This window comes from Stenella coeruleoalba, assembly GCF_951394435.1.
Source record: "Stenella coeruleoalba genome assembly, chromosome: 10".
NCBI classification, from domain to species: Eukaryota; Metazoa; Chordata; class Mammalia; order Artiodactyla; family Delphinidae; genus Stenella; species Stenella coeruleoalba.
Window position 1 is genome coordinate 52,100,724 of NC_137156.1, and position 18,706 is coordinate 52,119,429.

General features: G+C 36.0%; 1 protein-coding gene across 2 annotated transcripts in view; it reads left to right on the top strand.

Moving 5' to 3' along the window:
- Positions 1-18,706, top strand: part of STT3B (STT3 oligosaccharyltransferase complex catalytic subunit B) — a 98,445-nt gene that overhangs the window by 25,545 nt on the left and 54,194 nt on the right. The window lies entirely within an intron of this gene.

The following is an 18,706-nucleotide window of genomic DNA, read 5'->3' on the forward strand; positions in this document are numbered from 1 at the left end:
TGAACTAATACAAATAAAAGTACTTAGAACAGTATATAATTCATAATAAGCACTTATTAAATGTTCACTTTGTTAATTTTGTTACTGTTCACTTACGATGGAGCCTAATAGGTAAATTTATGCTATTTAGTATGTTGGTTGGAGAGAGATAAAATGCAAAGTGCAAGATCCAGTAGAGGCATAACGGAGGGAGTGCCAGCCCTTAGCTGAAAAGGATAGTTAAGGCTTAGGAGGAGGTATCTCTTGAGTTAGGTCCTGAAGGGCAAGTGTGAGAGGATATGGAAGAGGGTTTGCTCTTCAGGAAACAAGAACAGCTTGTGCAAAGGTATAGAAGTATGAAAAAGCATTAATAGTATATATTTAGGGAAAAAAAAGTTGGGAATATATGAGGTGAGAAGGAAGTAGGGAGGAGACATTTCAGGGTGGGGATGGGGAAGGGAGTCTCAAAAACATCAGGACTTTGTCCTATAGATTTTGGGAAACAGTGAAGGATTAGTATGGTTAATAGTTCATTTAAGAGAGAATTGTATGGAGGATGGATTGGGAGGTGGTGAGAAGTCAGTAGAGACAAGTGAAATAGTCTAGATAGAATATGAAGAGGACTTTTTATTGGGAAATTTTAGGAGCTGGGTTTAGGGAGTGGGTAGTCTAAGATGATTCTCTGTGATAATGGTAAAGTTTTTAACTAAGATAGCGAGCAACTTTACTAGTGGAGAGCAGAGTAAAAATGAGTTCAGTTTTAGGTATGATGTGCCCATGAAGACATCTCAGCAGCTATTCTGGTGGGCTGTTCAATATGAGGATTTAGAATTTAGAAAAAGGAATTGCGTACTTAGGAATAATCCGCGGTAGTCAAAATTCAGGGAATGGATGAGGGAAAGAGGAGAGGTAGCAGTGAAAAGAGTCTGGCATCAGTCAGACTCTTGACATCAATCTTTGGAGCATAGTGACCAAGAAAATCAATGTATATGGTACACAAAAAATTTTTTTCATCTAAGGGACTTAGGGGAACGGGCCCTTGGAAGAGAATAAGTTTTCACGTTCTTAGCTTCCTCATGTACTTTTTCTTACAACTGAGGTCCAGGCATCATACTGATTCACTTTCCCCATCTCTAATTGCACAGTCATGCATCTCCCATTTTACAAAAGGAAAGCATACCACTCACCTGTCCCTATATGTTGCCCTGAGGTATAAAAATCTCTAGGTTTCCAAATGAAGGCACAGCACAGTTCACAATGTTCATGTGGAGATACTGACCTTTCTCCCAGAGAGAGCAAATCAGGTATCTGTCATGGAGATGTCACAGAGGAAGCTCTGTGATTCTTTCTGAGAATTTGAGTTTTCAGGAATTTATTTGTTGGATCATAATCTAAACAGATTGAATGTAGCAAATTTATCTTGAAAGAACTAATATATATCCTGAGATATTTGTGAGGGTAAGTCTAAAAATTTTTATTAACACTATCCTACTAATTCTAAAGCATGAAATAGAGCAGAAAAGTCAGTATTAATGAGTAGGGGAAAAAAGTGGACAGAGGTCAGTTTTGGGGACAGAAATTACAGTATAAACCTTGAGATGCTTGCCTTTGGTGAGGGGTGTCTCATTTGGAATTTTGGTGTACAGATGGTCTCCCTTAGGACAGATCAAGCTTCTATATAGCTTAGCATAGATTTTCTTACTCTAATAAAGCTGATGGTGGTTGAACAGTGTTCTTTAGGAAGCAATGTAGAACTCTGAAATTAGAAAAATAGATCTTTTCCATAAAGCCAATATCTTTTTTAGAAGACAGTGCTTTTTCTTCTTATGTTTTCATATTACAGTTTTTACTACTGTATTTGAGGAAACAGGAAAAGTCTTTTTCTCTTATCGAAGACCTAGACTTATGCAAGAGAGAAAGGAGACTAATTGAAGTAAAGTATTAGAAGTATGTAATGGAGAAGGTGAGCTTCCCTTGTTTCATTTAAGGTAGAGACTCTACTTTTCGGTAGTGTAATATATTACTTGAATAATCTAAGAGTTAAAGTCACAAGGAGCTAAAATTACCCACCCCTACACATTTTGGATATTTTTTCCTCAGGAAGAGAGGGAGAATGACTTCTTAAGACAGACTAAATAAGTCTCATAGACTTCATTTCTGAAATGGGTATATGAATAATTTTCTCACTTGTCAGTAACCAGACTATTTAAAGATTTAAGGAAAAAATGGGATAAAGAGTAAAATGTGATTTTTAAATTCATTAAAGGAAGAGAAACAACTATATTTGAAAGTCCTGTGGAATTAGAAAATACTTGATAACAGGAGAAAGAGGAAGAGATTCAAAATAAATTGTTAAACTTTAAGTGTCATAAGTAATCTGTTCAAATCAAAATGCTGATAGATGATTGTGGTGATAATACTGAAAGTTGTATACATCTCTTGAAAGATGCTGCAATAATGGACAATAGATTCAACCTATTAACAAGTCTGTCTTGCATTCTTTTCATGAGAACTGAGACTTTGTTTTCTATCAGATATATTTTTGATCCATGTATAACAGGTATATTGTAAAAGTGAACTGGCTTTTTAAGATCAAATAGAAATTCCTAGTTCCCTCTTTATACTTTGTAAACAGAGTTTTAAAAGCTTGAAGGAAAATTTCTGCATGAGAAAAACTTTTTTCTCATCCTTTCTCCTTTCGGAGACATTGAATATGCAAATGATAACAGACATCAATGTCATGTTATCATTGAGACATTCTCCCAAAATAGTTCTTTAACATTTATGTGGCAAGCTTGTCTATGATGGGAAGACTGGTTTGGGTAAAGCAAACCTGTACTGGGTAGAAGTGGAAGGAGGGATTTCAAGTCTTTTTGAAAAGGAAGTTTACCCAGGTTTACACATACCTTTATAAGATGAGAAATAAACTTTGAGGGAGTAAAGATTAGAAAGTATAGCTTACTGGTAAGAGTGGTTATCTGGAGCTTGACAGTGGTGGTTGAATTGGTTAATATATTAAATATGAGAAAGGTGCCAAGAAGGGGAGAAATATGAGGCAGAGATGGGGACCACTTGCTTTGTATCTCCTTTGTGAGAGTAATAATTAATAGTTGTTGGAGGATTTGGTAAAAAACCATTTTATAGATTATGTGTGAAGCTTGTAGGTAGTAGTGATGGTTGTTATTTTTGGTCATGCAGTACTTAATGAAGTTTTCTGGCTATGATTTTGTTTTCTTTGCCTAGCCTTTTTGGTTTTGCTTTTTTTTCTTCTTTTTTTGTTAAAAATTGCTCATTGTTTAAAAAAAATCAAAGAATGAGGCATAATCTATTAATTGCTTGTTATATATCCTGCTAGGATTTCTTCAAAGGATACACAGTTTTTGAAATTTATGTAAGTGTACACGCACACATAACCTTTAGGTTTTTGGCATAAATACGATCATACTGTACAGACTAATGAATTTTGCTTCATCTACAAAATAGCATGACATATATGGTAGCTGATAGTGCTATTCACCAGTATCTGGTTTCCCTCTTTTCTCAGCACATGGGTGGGGCCATGTGACTAGTACTAGCCAATGAATCAAGAGTGTAAATGATGTGTATTTCTTTCCACCTGAAAATTTGTTTTGCTTAAACCTCCAAAATTCTTTTCTCCGGCAGAATGATTGCAACATTCAAGGTAGTGACTATTAGGGCCATGGTTGTTTAAAAGGTAATATCTGTACCACAGAGTTGAAATCTGAAATGATATAGTCAGAGGTATATTGGACTTCTCTGTCCTTTTGTTTCCAAAGTAACTTAAGAAAGAGCAAAAGCTTCAAAGTTCAAAGTTGCATCTTAAAACATCTTAAGAGAACTATCCTAATGGTCTTGCTTATATAATTTTAAACATATGCCAGTGTTTTTTAAACACTTATTTTAGCTCTTGAACCCTTTCTTCAAATGAGAGTTTACACAAGAGCCTAATATACAGATAAGTGTGGATTAAATGGGATGGTACCCTCTTCCTTTCAAAAGTATATATTCTACTCACTTGAAAATGTATACCCCACTCCTGTCAGAAAAGGTAGTATGAGAGGAGTTCTTTGGAATCTGAGGTACAGGGAATGATTTAAGATCCACTTAAAAGGTTCACAGTGCCCAGAAGGTGATGCAAATTATTACTGGCATTTATTACTCTCTTGCTGTTTGGAATCATCTTGTGATCATGTTCAAGAATGTGGGCACTGGAGTCGGAGCTGCTTGGTTCAAATCCCATCTTGACTACTTAGTGGCTGTATGACTTTGGATAAGTATTTAACATCTCTGTGCTTTAGTCTGATAGATTGGGCATAGTATCCTACCTCAAAGGTTTCTTTTTTTTGTGATGATTAAATAACAGTACCTGACAACTGTTAACAATTTTTTAAAAGAATAATTGTACTTATGGGCTTCCCTGGTGGCACAGTGGTTAAGAATCCGCCTGCCATTGCAGGGGACACGGGTTCAAGCCCTGGTCCGGGAAGATCCCGTATGCTGCAGAGCAGCTAAGCCCATGCGCCACAACTACTGAGCCCACGTGCCACAACTACTGAAGCCCACACGCCTAGAGCCCGTGCTCCACAACAAGAGAAGCCACTGCAGTGAGAAGCCTGCTCGCTGCAACTAGAGAAAGCCTGCATGCAGCAATGAAGACCCAACGCAGCCTAAAATAAATAAAAATTTTTAAAAAAGAATAATTGTATTTAAATAAATAGTGCTAAAAATGCATCTCTTTACTACTACCCCTCTTGGACCCCTTTCTCTCCTTAAACACGCTAACCTCTCCTACCTCAAGGTCTTTGCACTGCTAGTTTCTTTACCTAGGGACAGCTCTCCCCACCTCTTGGAATGGTTGGCTGCTCCCATCCTTAAGGTCTCACAAATGTTAGAAGACTTCATTTATACCTTGCTTAAAGCCATCTTTACCCTTTCCTCCCCTTCTTCCTATTTCACTCTTTTATCCCATCCCTTTAGTGTCTTCCAAAGCTGTTGCTTCAACCTATAATTATCTGGTTTGTGTTTATTGCACTTAAGCTCCAGGAGAGAGACTTTGCCTGTCCTTTTCACTGCTCTCTTTCTAGTGCTGAATGGAAACCTGGGACACATTAGTTGCTTAGAATTTTTTTTTAAAAAATGGTAAATGATTATTACCTTTTAAAAATGAAAACCATACTAATGTTCAATGTAGAATAGCTGTCCTTAGAGGCACATATTATAATGTCTTGACAGACAAGAATTTTGGGGAAGCTTTGAAAGATGTGCTGTCAAATTGACATAGGTTCTCTATTCATAGGAGACAACTATGAGCCCTCACATATCCTTATTTTTGATAGAAACTTCAGTTAACCTGGTATTTCACCACAAAGCAAATTAAAATAGTGGGATGGGGCTTCACTGGTGGCGCAGTGGTTGGGAGTCCGCCTGCCGATGCAGGGGACACGGGTTCGTGCCCCAGTCCGGGAAGGTCCCACATGCCGCGGAGCGGCTGGGCCTGTGAGCCATGGCCGCTGAGCCTGCGCGTCCGGAGCCTGTGCTCCGCAACGGAAGAGGCCACAACAGTGAGAGGCCCGCACACCGCAAAACAAAAATAATAATAATAAAATAAAATAGTGGGATGATTCAAGGCTTTGACTTTAACGGGAATGTTGAGATGTGGTAGTACTTGATACAGAGCTCCACTTCCTCTCTTCCCTTTTGCCCTATCTCTTTCCTCTCCTTCCCTTCTTTGCTACTTATATTTGCTGTTCTTTATCACCATCATGGAGCAAAGCCACTTGCCTTTCCTTTGTTTCCTCCATTGTTTCTGATTTATTCTTCTGCTTTTTAGATTTTATTTGCAAAGGCTAAGCTAAACTAGACTTGTGTTGTCTTATGGAAATTAGATTTGTGCACTGAACATTTGTGGGGTGTGGGACATGTTTGTCTCCCATCCCCTCTGTGTTTATCTTGCTCTTTCATTGCCAAAAGCAGTCTTTTTCTATTGTTTCTCGGTTACTTCCTAATTTGAATCTATTTATGTAAAGCCTGGTTTCTAAATTTCTGAGGTTTCAACTGTGTTCATCTAAAAGTGTGTTAATCTTGAATCTGTATAAGAATTTAATATAGAAGTGAAAAGAGTAGGGGTTATTACAGCAAGCGCTTATTTTGAGACAGTCATTTTGATGCCAGTCTTACAAAAAAGCAGTGACATAGGCCCTGGAAAATGTCAGTTAGCAAACTTTAGTTAAAGGTTTAATTATAGTTATATGCATTTGGTAGATAGTTTTAGAGAAGTAATGGTTTAGGGAAAAGGAGGACGGAACTGGCCCTTGGGAGACTTGCTTGTGTTTTACTTTTAGCACTGCCTTAGCCCATTTCTTTAGGCTGGAACTTTCTCTATCTTTACTTCTTAGCTATAAATTGAGACCTTTATTTCTCAGCTTTTCTAGCTCATATTCTACACATACCATATATTCTGTTACGAAAGCTAGTCACAGGGGTCTTAGATGACTTCAGGTTGGTCATAGCTTTAAGGCTAAGAATATACTGTTCTACTTATTCCTAGACATCTTCCAATTAATATTTTTTATGATACAGTGCCATATTTTTATAGAGAACTGGAAATGTTAATTAAACATACAAAATGCTTTCCCACCTCAAAAATTTCCTCTTGAAGATAGAAAAGCCTTTCATTAACTTTAGAGCTGAGGTATAAATTTTTTTTAACCTTTAAGATTAAGGGTATATTGTATTTTGCTTCAGTACCTAATTGTGAGATTTCGTTATTGTTTTTGAGTGTACATTAAGTGTTTCAGTATAACATAAGGTGAAATAACAAACCTAAAACGAAGTGTATGAAGTGGTTAGGTCTCCAACAAGATCAGTAGAAGGAAAATGCAGAGGTAGCGCTTTCCCTCTTTGTTCAGAAGGGCAGGCCTAGTTTACAAATGGGTTGGTACTGAGTGTTTGTTTTCCTAAGGAAACAATATGGTATATGTTGAATAAGACGTAAACCAGTTTGTAAAGTTCTATTTAAGCTGTAATGTTCTGAATTCAAGTATTGTGCTAATCTCTCTTAGAACCCAAGAGGTGTAACCATTTTTCCATAAATGGACTTCCATAATTTAATCTCATCTTGCTGCTTTAAGAGGTTGTTTCAAGCACATAGACTTTTCTTAGCTTTCGAAGGGTTTCTTGGGATGAAGAAGAATTAATACTACGGAATTTATAAGGATTAAAAACAAGTCTGTGGCTTTCAGAAGCAAATGTTTTATTCCTATCTTGTTACTTTTCATTTGTCTCTTATAGATATCGGGAAAGGCCATTATAAAATGCGGTGTCTTTGAATAGCCAAAGGACACGGAGGTCTTAGGAATATACATTGCAGAAGAAAACTAAATTTATGTATCTTAGCTTCTTTGTAAAGGTGGGTCTCTAAGACCTCTTTTAATTTGTAATATGGCTGTTTCTCTTTATCAGATTTAAAACTCACATTTTCCTGTGATCCCCAGTTTCTCCTTACATTTTGAAGCAGTTTGCTTGTTACTGGAAAGCAGTAAAATTATTTATATGCCCCTTTTAGAATGAAAAAGTTCATGTGAGAATTATTTTGTCTGTCTTAATAAGTCATTCTCCCACATTGGAATTTCAGGTTGGCTCTAGAGATTGGGTTGAGAGAATTTGGGGGAAGGCGTTCATTTATTTTTTAGAAAACTTTTATGAAAAATAAATAAACCAAAAGTAGAGAAGACCACAATGAATCACATGTATCTACTATACAGAGTATTCAATAATTAGCATCTTTTTTTCACACTTGTTTCAAAACAAATCATTTTATTGAATTTAAAATACCAGAAGTTGTTCTGACAATATTAATAAAAGTATATGTAAAATCTGGTAGTTTTCTCAGACTGAGTTAGATATTATTTTACCACTTGTGTTTTCTCTTTTATTTCAGTTTTATTTTGGTGTCTCCTAACCTTTAGTACGTCTTTTCTCAGTCAATTCACCTAGTTTTACTTGATGAAAACTGTAAATTGTATATATGAGAGTGTGTGTGTGTGTGTGTGTGTGTGTGAAATTTTCCATAATAAAGTTTACATATAATTAACTTGAAACAAATAGACTGTCAGATATTTCTTCAGCAAAAATGGGTTTATTCGGGATCAGCAGAGAATTGCAATTAGGGATCTGCAACCACAGCAGGCCATGTGCAAGTCCCAGCATGCCATTTTATAGAGAGGAAAAGGAAGTTGGAGGGGCTAAACAGAGTCTATGGCTTTTCATTGGCTGCTGAGTCCTTGCCAGGGAAGAAGAGAGGAACCTTTCTTCCTCCTGTTGGGCTCTGCTGTCCTTGCAGGGCATGAGAGCTCCCCTTTCTGGTCTCCCAACATTTTTAACAATATGTATTACTCATATATATAATTATGTAGATCATCTATCTATGTATAGGTAAGTATTATAATTGCATATATAGATATGTGTGCATGTATATGTAAACTCTGTATACACACACATACACATGCACACGTGCAGTATCGTAGAAAATTTCTAACATAAGCAAAAGTAGAGTTAATACTGTAATGAACCTCCGAATGTGTATACATCACCCAGCTTCAACAGTTTTCAATTTATGGTCCATCTTGTTTCATCTATAACACCCTCCCCAGATATTTAAATTTTTTTAATATGTATATTGGACATGCTAAAATTGAAGACTGCTTTTGTGCACACAATTGCTTGCATTTAATGAAGAAGAAAATAGAAGCCAAAATTTAAGTCAGTGTTACTACTCATTACTAGTATGCCAGAAAGAATTAATTGACCCTCATAAGTGAAGTGCCAGGAACTATATGATACCTTCAAGGATGCAAAAGTCACTAAGAAAAAAATATTCCACTGTCAGGTAAATTAGAATAGAGGTTCCAACGTGATGTTTTCAAAGCACAAATTCAAGTGGACTGGGGAGGGGAGGATGGGAGTATTAGAGAAGGCTTCTTCAAGAATGAATTTCAGGTTTGAGGGGATCTCAGGAAGAAAGGAGAATAAAATGCATGGCTGTGGTGTGTTTCTATGTAGATGGAACAAAGAGCTAGGAAAGACCATGCTAAAATTGCTCAATAAGAAGGTGAAACAAAAGATTAATAGATACAATTCTTTTTTTGGTTATTTACTGTAATGGAAAAGAGTAGTTGTATGATTAATCTAAATGCCTTTTATATTTGTTTTGGATTGGTTTTTTTTGTTTCCCCTGGTTATTAACTTCCCCCCCCTGCCTCGGGTTCTTTTGTTTTTTTCAGTTGAGAAATCATTACCATATACCAGTGTATTAATTTTAGGTGTAAAACATAATGATTTCATATATGTATATATTGTGAAATGATTACCACAATAAGTTTAATTAATTAACATTTATTACCACACCTTTTTTTTTCCCTTGTGATGAGAACTTTTAAGATCTAAACAACTTTCAAATATATAATACCGTATCGTTAACTGTAGTCACCATGTTGTATATTGCATCCCTACAACTTAGTTATCTTATAACTGGAAGTTTGAACCCTTTGACCACCTTCACCCATTTCCCCCACCCCTGCAACCCCACCTCTGACAACCAGCAGTTTGTTCTCTGTATCTGAGTTGTTTAGGTTTTTTGGTTTGTTTTGGTTTTGGGGGGTTTTTTTAGACTCCACGTAAATGAGATCGTCTAGTATTTGTCTTTCTATCTGACTTATTTCATGTAGCATAATGCCCTTAAGGTCCATGCTTGTTGTTACAAATGGCAGAATTCCTTCTTTTTATGGCTGAGTAATATTCCTGAGAGAGAGCGAGAGTGTGTGTGTGTGTGTGTGTGTGTGTGTACACCCCACATTTTCTTTTATCTATTCATTTGTCAATGGACACTTAGTTTGTTTCCATGTCTTGGCTATGCTGCAACAAACATGGAAGTACAGATGCCTATTCAGGATAGTGATTTGGATTAATGCCTTTGGATTAACTCCTGGAAGTAAAATTGCTGGGTCATATGATTGTACTGTTTTTAGTTTTTTTGAAGAACCTCCATGTTGTTTTCCATAGTGGCTGCATAAATTTACATTCCCACAAACAGTGTGCAAGGGTTCCCTTTTTTCTACATCCTTGCCAATATTTGTCTTTTTGGTAATAGCCTTTCTGACAGGCGTGAGGTGATAACCTCTTTGCATTTCCTTGGTGATTAGGATGTTGAGCACCTTTTCATGTACCTGTTGGTATTTGGTTTCCTTTGGGAAAATGTCTGAATCAGTTTGGATTGGGTGTTTAATATTTCAACTGAGGTTTCATGGGAATTCACGTAAAAGTAAATAACCAGACTATACTTATAGTATACTTGTAGTAACAACTGAATCTGCAACACAGTGTTACAAATTTAGATTTGGGTGTTTCTGGTTTAATTTATATATGTGTGTTTATATGCAAACAATGAGAAATACAAGCATTACTAAAATTTTCTATTAGGCTCTAAACAAACTTCTGCATCATTTAATTGAGCAATATCTTTAACAGCAAGAAAAACTTTTTAAAAACTGATGACTGTTTGACGGTTACTTCTGAGTCAAATATTTTACAACTTTGTGAACCAAAACAAAATACCAAAATAAATTAGACGATGTTTAGCATCTTTGCAACTATGAAATATAACCTCGAGTTTAAGACTCTGTGTTTACTGAAAGAACCTAATTGTTCTTCTTACTGATTGATTTATTAATAAATGTTATAAATTTGGACTTAAATTTCTATTTAAAAAATACTTTTATTTTTCCTTTATTTTTTTATGAAGATTTTATTTGAATAAAGGTTCCAAGCCTTTAAAGTTTGAAATGCAGTAGCTTATTTCATTTTGGAATTTCATATTATATATCTTAATTAAGTATTTCAGTTAAATGTCTTTACTTTGAATGAAGTTAATATTTATCTGTATTTTCTGTATAATTGAAAAGATTGGCAATTATAAGGGATAGATAATGGGATAGAATGATGTGGGAACAAAACATTACCTCTGATAACAGGGCTTTAAAAACTTGAAAGTTTGTCAAGTAGTCTTTGAGACATCTCTCTCATTTTAACATAGTCACAGGAATGTTTATTGATTTTCAAATTTAAAGTCTGAAGGAATCTAGTGGTAAATTATTAGAATTAATAAGCATTTGCAAGGTTTCTGGTTATAAAATCAATGTAAAAATATCAAGAGATACCTGTCAAAGATTGCCAGCAAACACAGGAAAGCATGCTCAACATCAATAATCATTTGAGAAATGCAGATCAAAACTATAATGAGGTATCAGAATGACCATCATCAAAAAATCTACAAACAGTAAATGCTGGAGAGGGTGTGGGGAAAAGGGAACCCTCTTGCACTGATGGTGGGAATGTAAATTGATACAGCCACTATGGAGAACAGTATGGAGGTTCCTTAAAAGGCTAAAAATAGAACTACCATATGACCCAGCAATCCCACTACTGGGCATATACCCTGAGAAAACCATAATTCAAAAAGAGTCATGTACCACAATGTTCATTGCAGCTCTATTTACAATAGCCAGGACATGGAAGCAACCTAAGTGTCCATCGATGGATGAATGGATAAAGAAGATGTGGCACATATATACAATGGAATATTACTCAACCATAAAAAGAAACCAAATTGAGTTATTTGTAGTGAGGTGGATGGACCTAGAGTCTGTCATACAGAGTGAAGTAAGTCAGAAATAGAAAAACAAATACCATATGCTAACACATATGTATGGAATCTAAAGAAAAAAATGCTTCTGAAGAACCTAGGGACCGGACAGGAATAAAGACGCAGACGTAGAGAATGGACTTGAGGACGCGAGGAGTGGGAAGGGTAAGCTGGGAAGAAGTGAGAGAGTGGCATGGACATATATATACATTACCAAATGTAAAATAGATAGCTAGTGGGAAGCAGCCGCATAGCACAGGGAGATCAGCTTAGTGCTTTGTGACCACCTAGAGGGGTACGATAGGGAGGGTGGGAGGGAGACGCAAGAGGGAGGTGATATGGGGATATATGTATACATATAGCTGATTCACATTGTTATACAGCAGAAACTAGCACAACATTGTAAAGAAGTTATACTCCAATAAAGATTTTTAAAAAGAGATACCTGTCAGTATGTCAAACAGGATTTTTAAAAAATAAATGAAAATACTATTAAAAATAAGAATAAATCTAAGCAAATATGTGTAAGATCTCTAAGGTTGAAATTATTCATTTTCTGAAGAGACATTAAAGAAGACCTATAAGAAGGAGATAACTCTATTTATGGATTGGATGAGTCAGTATTGTAAAGATATTAATTCTCCCCGAATCAGCATGTGGAGTTAATGGACTTTTAGTCAAAACCCCACATGGATTTTTTGGTGGAATTGACAGCTTATTTTAAAATTCATGTGGAGATGCAAAAGGACGAAATACAAGGCACAGTTTTAGAATGTTCTGGCAGATGTCAAGATTTTATTTAAAGCTCTAGTTATTAAGTTTGCATATTATTGGTGCAAGGATAGACATAAAGACCACTTGAGCAGAATAGAGTCCAGAAACAGATCTGCACATTAATGAACTCTTAGTGTATGATAGAGGTAGAACTGTACAGCAATGGAGAAAAGATAATTTTTCAGTGAATGATGTGGGAACAATTATTTATACAGAGGAAATAAAAATAGATAAATATTTCTCACCATATAAAATAATTGATTCCAGGTATATTAAATACCTAAATAAGTAAGTTTAAACTAAATTATCATGAAAAAGAAAATAATATCTTTATGACCTTGGGACAGTAAAAGACTTTTTTAACCAGAAAAAAACACTAACTCACAGCAAAAAAAAATTGATAAATTAGGTTTTATGTCAAGAATTTCTGTTCTTTAAAAAATACCATCATGAGTGAAGAGAAGCTATGAATGAGAACAGTTTACAACTCACATAACTGACAAAAGAACAATATGAAGAACTTAGTCAAATTAACTAGAAAAAATGTGCAGAGTACTTCAATACATACTTCAGAGGAAATTTAATGACCATTAAATACATGAAAAGTGTTAATCTCACAAGACATCATAGAAATGCAAATTACCATTGTTGGCAAAAATTGTTTGATAATCCTAAGTGTTGGTAATGTTACTAAGCAGCAAGAACTCTTGGGTAGGGTGTCCACCTTTTATTTATCTCTACAGTCAGTTCATTTAGCTGTCAGGGCTGATTAGTTTAGTGGTAGTGGTGTGTTGTATGGGGGGGGGAATAGGGGGGGAGGTACTGTATTACGGGCCTAAGAAGAAGATAGTGACTACTACTACCTTCAAAGTGCTCAGTGAAATAAGAGTGTGCTGCCCTTTACTAAAGTCCTGTTATTTCACTTCCAGGCGATAAGAAGGGAAACCCATAAGGGCATTCAGTAAACTATTCACAGTGCTGGGTTGGAAACTGGGCTGGAAAATAGGATAGAAAAATGAACAGCAAATCAGACAGGAAGAAGTTAACTGAAAATCAAAGAAAATGGGTTTATAAGAGTGAGTTGGGACTTCCCTGGCAGTCCAGTGATTAAGACTCCGTGCTTCCAGTGCAGCGGGGCACAGCTTCGATCCCTGGTCAGGGAATTCAGATCCCACAAGCTTCATGGTGCGGCCAAAAAAAAAAAATAAAGTTAAGGGAGTTGTGGGAGCCTTGCATACCAGGATTGACTTGATCCTGGGGATAAAATAGGACTAAACACATTCTACATCCATTTATGTTTAGTTTTTAGATACTTTGACTAGGTTTTCAGTAGGATCTTAATGAGCTTGCTTGTTTGTTTTAACTCTTTAATTTTGCCTTCAGGCTTAGATCTCAGGAAGTATAGTTAAATTAGTTTTAGTCTTTAACTTTGGGGATACCATTTAAAATTGACGTTAGGTAGCTATCTGGGAAGCTATCTAGAGTGTATTTCATCTCCATTTAAAAACATATTTATGAAATCAGTTATTCATTCAACAAATATTTGAGGGCTGCTATGTACCAGGTGCTGTGCGAGGTTGTTGGAGACATGTGGTTTCCTCGTGGGAGTATTTATCTAGTGTGGTAAATATTAATCAAGTAAACTAATGTGAAATTGCACCTGTGGCAAGTGCTAGAAGAAAAAAGTACATTGAGCCTTTTCTGTCAACAGCATCCCTTAGAAATGTGCTGAAGTTTGAAGAACGAGTTATTTAGGCTAAGAGGGGAGATAGCAGTGATCCAGAGTGAAGGAACTTGGCAGTCTGAAGTTCTGAGGTCGGAGGGGATAAGGTGAGTCTGGAGGACTGAAGGATGGGTATATGGAAAGTAGGGAGATAGTAAGGTGTGAGATGAGACTAGAGTTATGTAAGAGCTAGAGTGTGTGTGGCTTTGATTATGTTAAGTGAAGTTTCCTTCCTTTTAATTTTAAGAGATGAAGCCCTTGAATAGTTCAGCAGGGAGTTGCAATATGATCACATTTGCATTTTGAAAAGATGTTCTTTGTTGAGAAACAGTATACAGATTGGAGAATTAGGACGTGGGCAAAATGGATGTAGGGGGATGAGTTAGGGGCTACTGCGGTAGTCTAGTTAAAAAAATGATAGCTTGGATTACAGTGCTAGTATCAGAGTAGGAAAGAGTGGACAAATTTCAAGGATATTTAAGTAGTAAAATAACCTGGTTATGATTTGTGTATAGGATGTGAGAGGGAAGGAGCTCTCTAGGATGACACCTAGATTTTTGGCTTTTTCAATTTAGGTGGTAATTAGATAGAAAATACTAAAAGCAGACACAGTGTAGGTATTTGTTTTGAGGGTGGATAGGTGGTGTCCAGTCATGAGTTTAGTTGGATATTGAGTTTGAGATGCCTTTGTGACATTCAAGGGAAAAAAAATGTAGACAGGGAGATAACATTGGCAAATTGTGGGCATACTGATAGTAATTGAAGGCCCAGGTATGACTGACATCTCTTGGGGGAGAGTTACAGTTAATGAGAGGATCTTGGGTAGAGGAGGCTGCCTGTACAGAAAGCAGAGAAGAGGGTTGGAGATGTGGGGTAAAAAAATAGGAGACTATTGTAGTTATAGAAGCCAGGGAAGAGAATGATTGAACAGAGAGGGAGAGGACAAGATTTATGCGAAATGGAAAGTGAAAAATACCACTCAGAACAATTTTGATTATGAAGTTGGAACCCCATGTTTCTTAGTTTTAAGAACATATTAATCTCTTGGAGTCCATTTTTTTAAGTGAAAAATTGCGTTTAAAATTTAAAATCCTGATTCTTGTTAAAATACTAGGCCTTTTGTCTTTGAACTATTTTCACAGGTTTTGGGGATGTTACTTACTTTTCCTGTTGTGTACTTCCTAATGGTGCTCCTCTACCTCCTATAGTTTGTAACTGTCCTTTATGAAGCTCATTTGAGTCTCAAGTTATTTTTGGTTTTTGCTTTTACTGTTAATCCAAGTTTTTGGACCTTGGTTTCAGTGTTAACTTCTTGATTTGTAGACCCCTTGTAAATTTAGACTAACATGCAGTGGTACAAAGGTTAAGAGTTTACCTTTCTTATGGGAGTCTTTCTTCCCTGGGGAGGAGAAAAATTTAGCCACTTCCATGCTGGTGGATACATTGTTTTTCATCTCTGAAGGGATAGTCTTCCCATGGTCCCGCCTTTAAGTACAATAAATACTTTGTTTCTAGCATTTGGAGGTTTCGCTTTTAAAATTAGCTCTGGTACTTTCTTTTAGAGGGTGTGTAGCATTTCTAGCTTAGATTTCCAGAATTGTTGCTGGAAAACAAATGTTGTTTTAAGTTCTGAGTTTAAAATCCTTTTTCCTTAGTCAGAAATTTTGGTATATTATTCCATTGCCTTTATATTATTTCCATTGCCTTTATAGCATTCAGTGATTCCAGTTGACTGATATATTCCTTTGGAGAAAATCTGTTTATTTTCTATGAATGATTTTAAGTTGCACTTTATTCTTAGCGTTTTGAAATTTATTGAGAGGTGTATGTAGTTTTTTGTGTTTTTTCCTAATCATCTGTGGGGCATAATGATTCTTCTTTTAAGATTAAATGTAAAAACTGGATTTACCTTTAGATTTCTTAATTTTTTCATACTTTTCAGCTTTATTGAGATATAATTGACAAAGTTGTGTATATTTAATGTGTACTGCATGATGATTTGAGATATACATACACATTGTGAAATCATTACCACAATCATAACACATCCGTCACCTCATATAGTTTCTTTCCTTCTTTCTTCCTTTTTTTTTTTTTGGTGAGAGCTCTTAAGATCTCATCTCTTAGCAAATTTCAATTATACAATACAGTACGTGTTACTAACTACAGTCACCTTGTCATATATTAGATCCTTAGAACTTATTCATGTTATAACTGAAGTTTGTACCCTTTGACCTACCTCTCCCCATTTGTCCCATCCCCCATCCTCTGGCAGTCACCATTCTATTCTCTTTCTGAGTTAAACTTTTTTTAAAAAAGAGAGTTCACATATAAGTGATACCATACAGTATTTTTCTTTCTCTGCCTGGCTTATTTCACTTAGCGTAAATGCCTTCCAGGTTCATACATGTCACAAATTGGCAATGGCAAGATTTCCTTTTTGTGGCTGAATAGTATTCCATTATATAAATGTATAATGACATTTGCTTTATCCATTCATCTATCAACAGACACTTCGGTTGTTTACATATCTTGGCTATTATGTATGTAGTTATTTATTTTAATTTTTGGCTATGTCAGGTCTTAGTTGTGGCACACGGGATCTTCATTGCAGTATGCGGGATCTTTCATTGCACGCCCGGGCTCTTTGTTGCAGCACGTGGGCTTCTCTCTAGTTGTGGCGCGTGGGCTCTGTAGTTTGCGGCATGTGGGCTCTCTAGTTGAGGCGTGTGGGCTCATTAGTTGTGGCGCACAGGCTTAGTTGCCCCGTGGCATGTGGGTTCTTAGTTCCCCGACCAGGGATCCAACCCACATCCCCTACATTGGAAGGCATATTCCTTACCACTGGACTACCACGGAAGTCCCTGTCTTGGCTATTATGAATAATGCTGCAGTGAACATGGAAGTGCTGATATCTCTTCTATATACTGATTTTGTTTCCTTTACGTATACAGTTGACCCTTGAGCAGTGCAGGTTTGAACTACATGGGTCTACTTATATGTGGATATTTGTCACTGATAAATACAACCTGCAGTTGGTTGAATCTGCAGATGCAGAGGAACTGCAGATGTGGAGGAACCAAGTATATGGAGGACTCACTGTAAGTTATATGCAGATTTTCAACTACAGAGGCTTGATGCCCCTAACCCCCACATTGTTCAAGGGTCTACTCTATACCCAGAAGTAGGATTTCTGGATCACATGATAGTTCTGCTTTAAAAAATTTTAAGGAATTTCTACACTATTTTCCATAATGGCTGTATGAATTTACATCCCCACCAACAATGTACCAAGGGTTCCCTTTTTTCACATCCTTGACAGCATTTGTTACCTCTTTTCTTTTTGATAGTAGCCACACTAACAGATGTGAGGGTGTTTCTCATTGTGGTTTTCAGTTGCATTTCTCTGATATTGAGCACCTTTCATATACCTAACTGGCTATTTGTATATCTCTGGGAAAATGTCTTTTCAGGTTCTTTGACTTCTTTGACCATTTATTAATCAGATTTTTTGTGGGTTTTTGTTTTTTGGCTTTTTTTTTTTTTTTTTTTGCTGTTGAGAGGTATCAGTTCCTTATGTGTTTTAGATATTAACCCCTTATTAGATATATGGTTTGCAAATATTTTCTCTCATTCCATAGGTTGCCTTTTCATACTGTTTATTCTTTCCTTTGCTATGCACAGCCTTTTAGCTTGATGTAGTCCCAGTTGTTCATTTTTGCTTTTGTTGCTTGTGTTTTTGGCATCGTATGCTCAAAAATCATTGCCAAGGCCCATGTCAAGGAGATTTTTCTCTGTTTTCCTCTAGGGGTTTTATGGTTTCAGATTTTACATTGAAGTCAATATGCATTTCAAGTTGATTTTTGTGTATGGTGTAAGATAAGAGTCCAGTTTCATTCTTTTGCATATATTAATAACATCCAGTTTTCCAATACCATTTATTTGAAGAGACTATTCTTTCTTCATTGTTTGTTCTTGGTGCCCTTGTCAAAGATTAATTGACTGTAAAAGTGTGGGTTTATTTCTGGGCTCTGTGTTCTGTTCCAAAGGTCTGTGTGTCTTTTTTTATGCCAGTACCATACTGTTTTGTTACTATAGCTTTGTAACATAGTTTGAAATCAGGGAGTGTGATACTTCCAGTTTTGTTGTTCTTTCTCAAGACTGCTTTGGCTATTCAGTGTCTTTGGGGGTTCCATGCAAATTTTGGGTTATTTTTCTATTTCTGTGAAAAATGCTATTGGAATTTTTATAGGGATTGCACTGAATTTGTAGATTGCTTTGGGTTATATGAACATTTTAACAATACTATTGATAATTCTTCCAATCCGGGAGCACATAATATCTTCCCATTTATTTGTGTCTTCTTTCATCAGTGTATTATAGTTTTCACTGTACAGGTTTTTCACCTTCTTGGTTAAATTTATTGTTAAATATTTTATTGATTTTTATACTGTTGTAAGGGGGATTGCTTTTTTCTTTTTATGTGCTTCAAGAAAGTCTTTCATAATTGA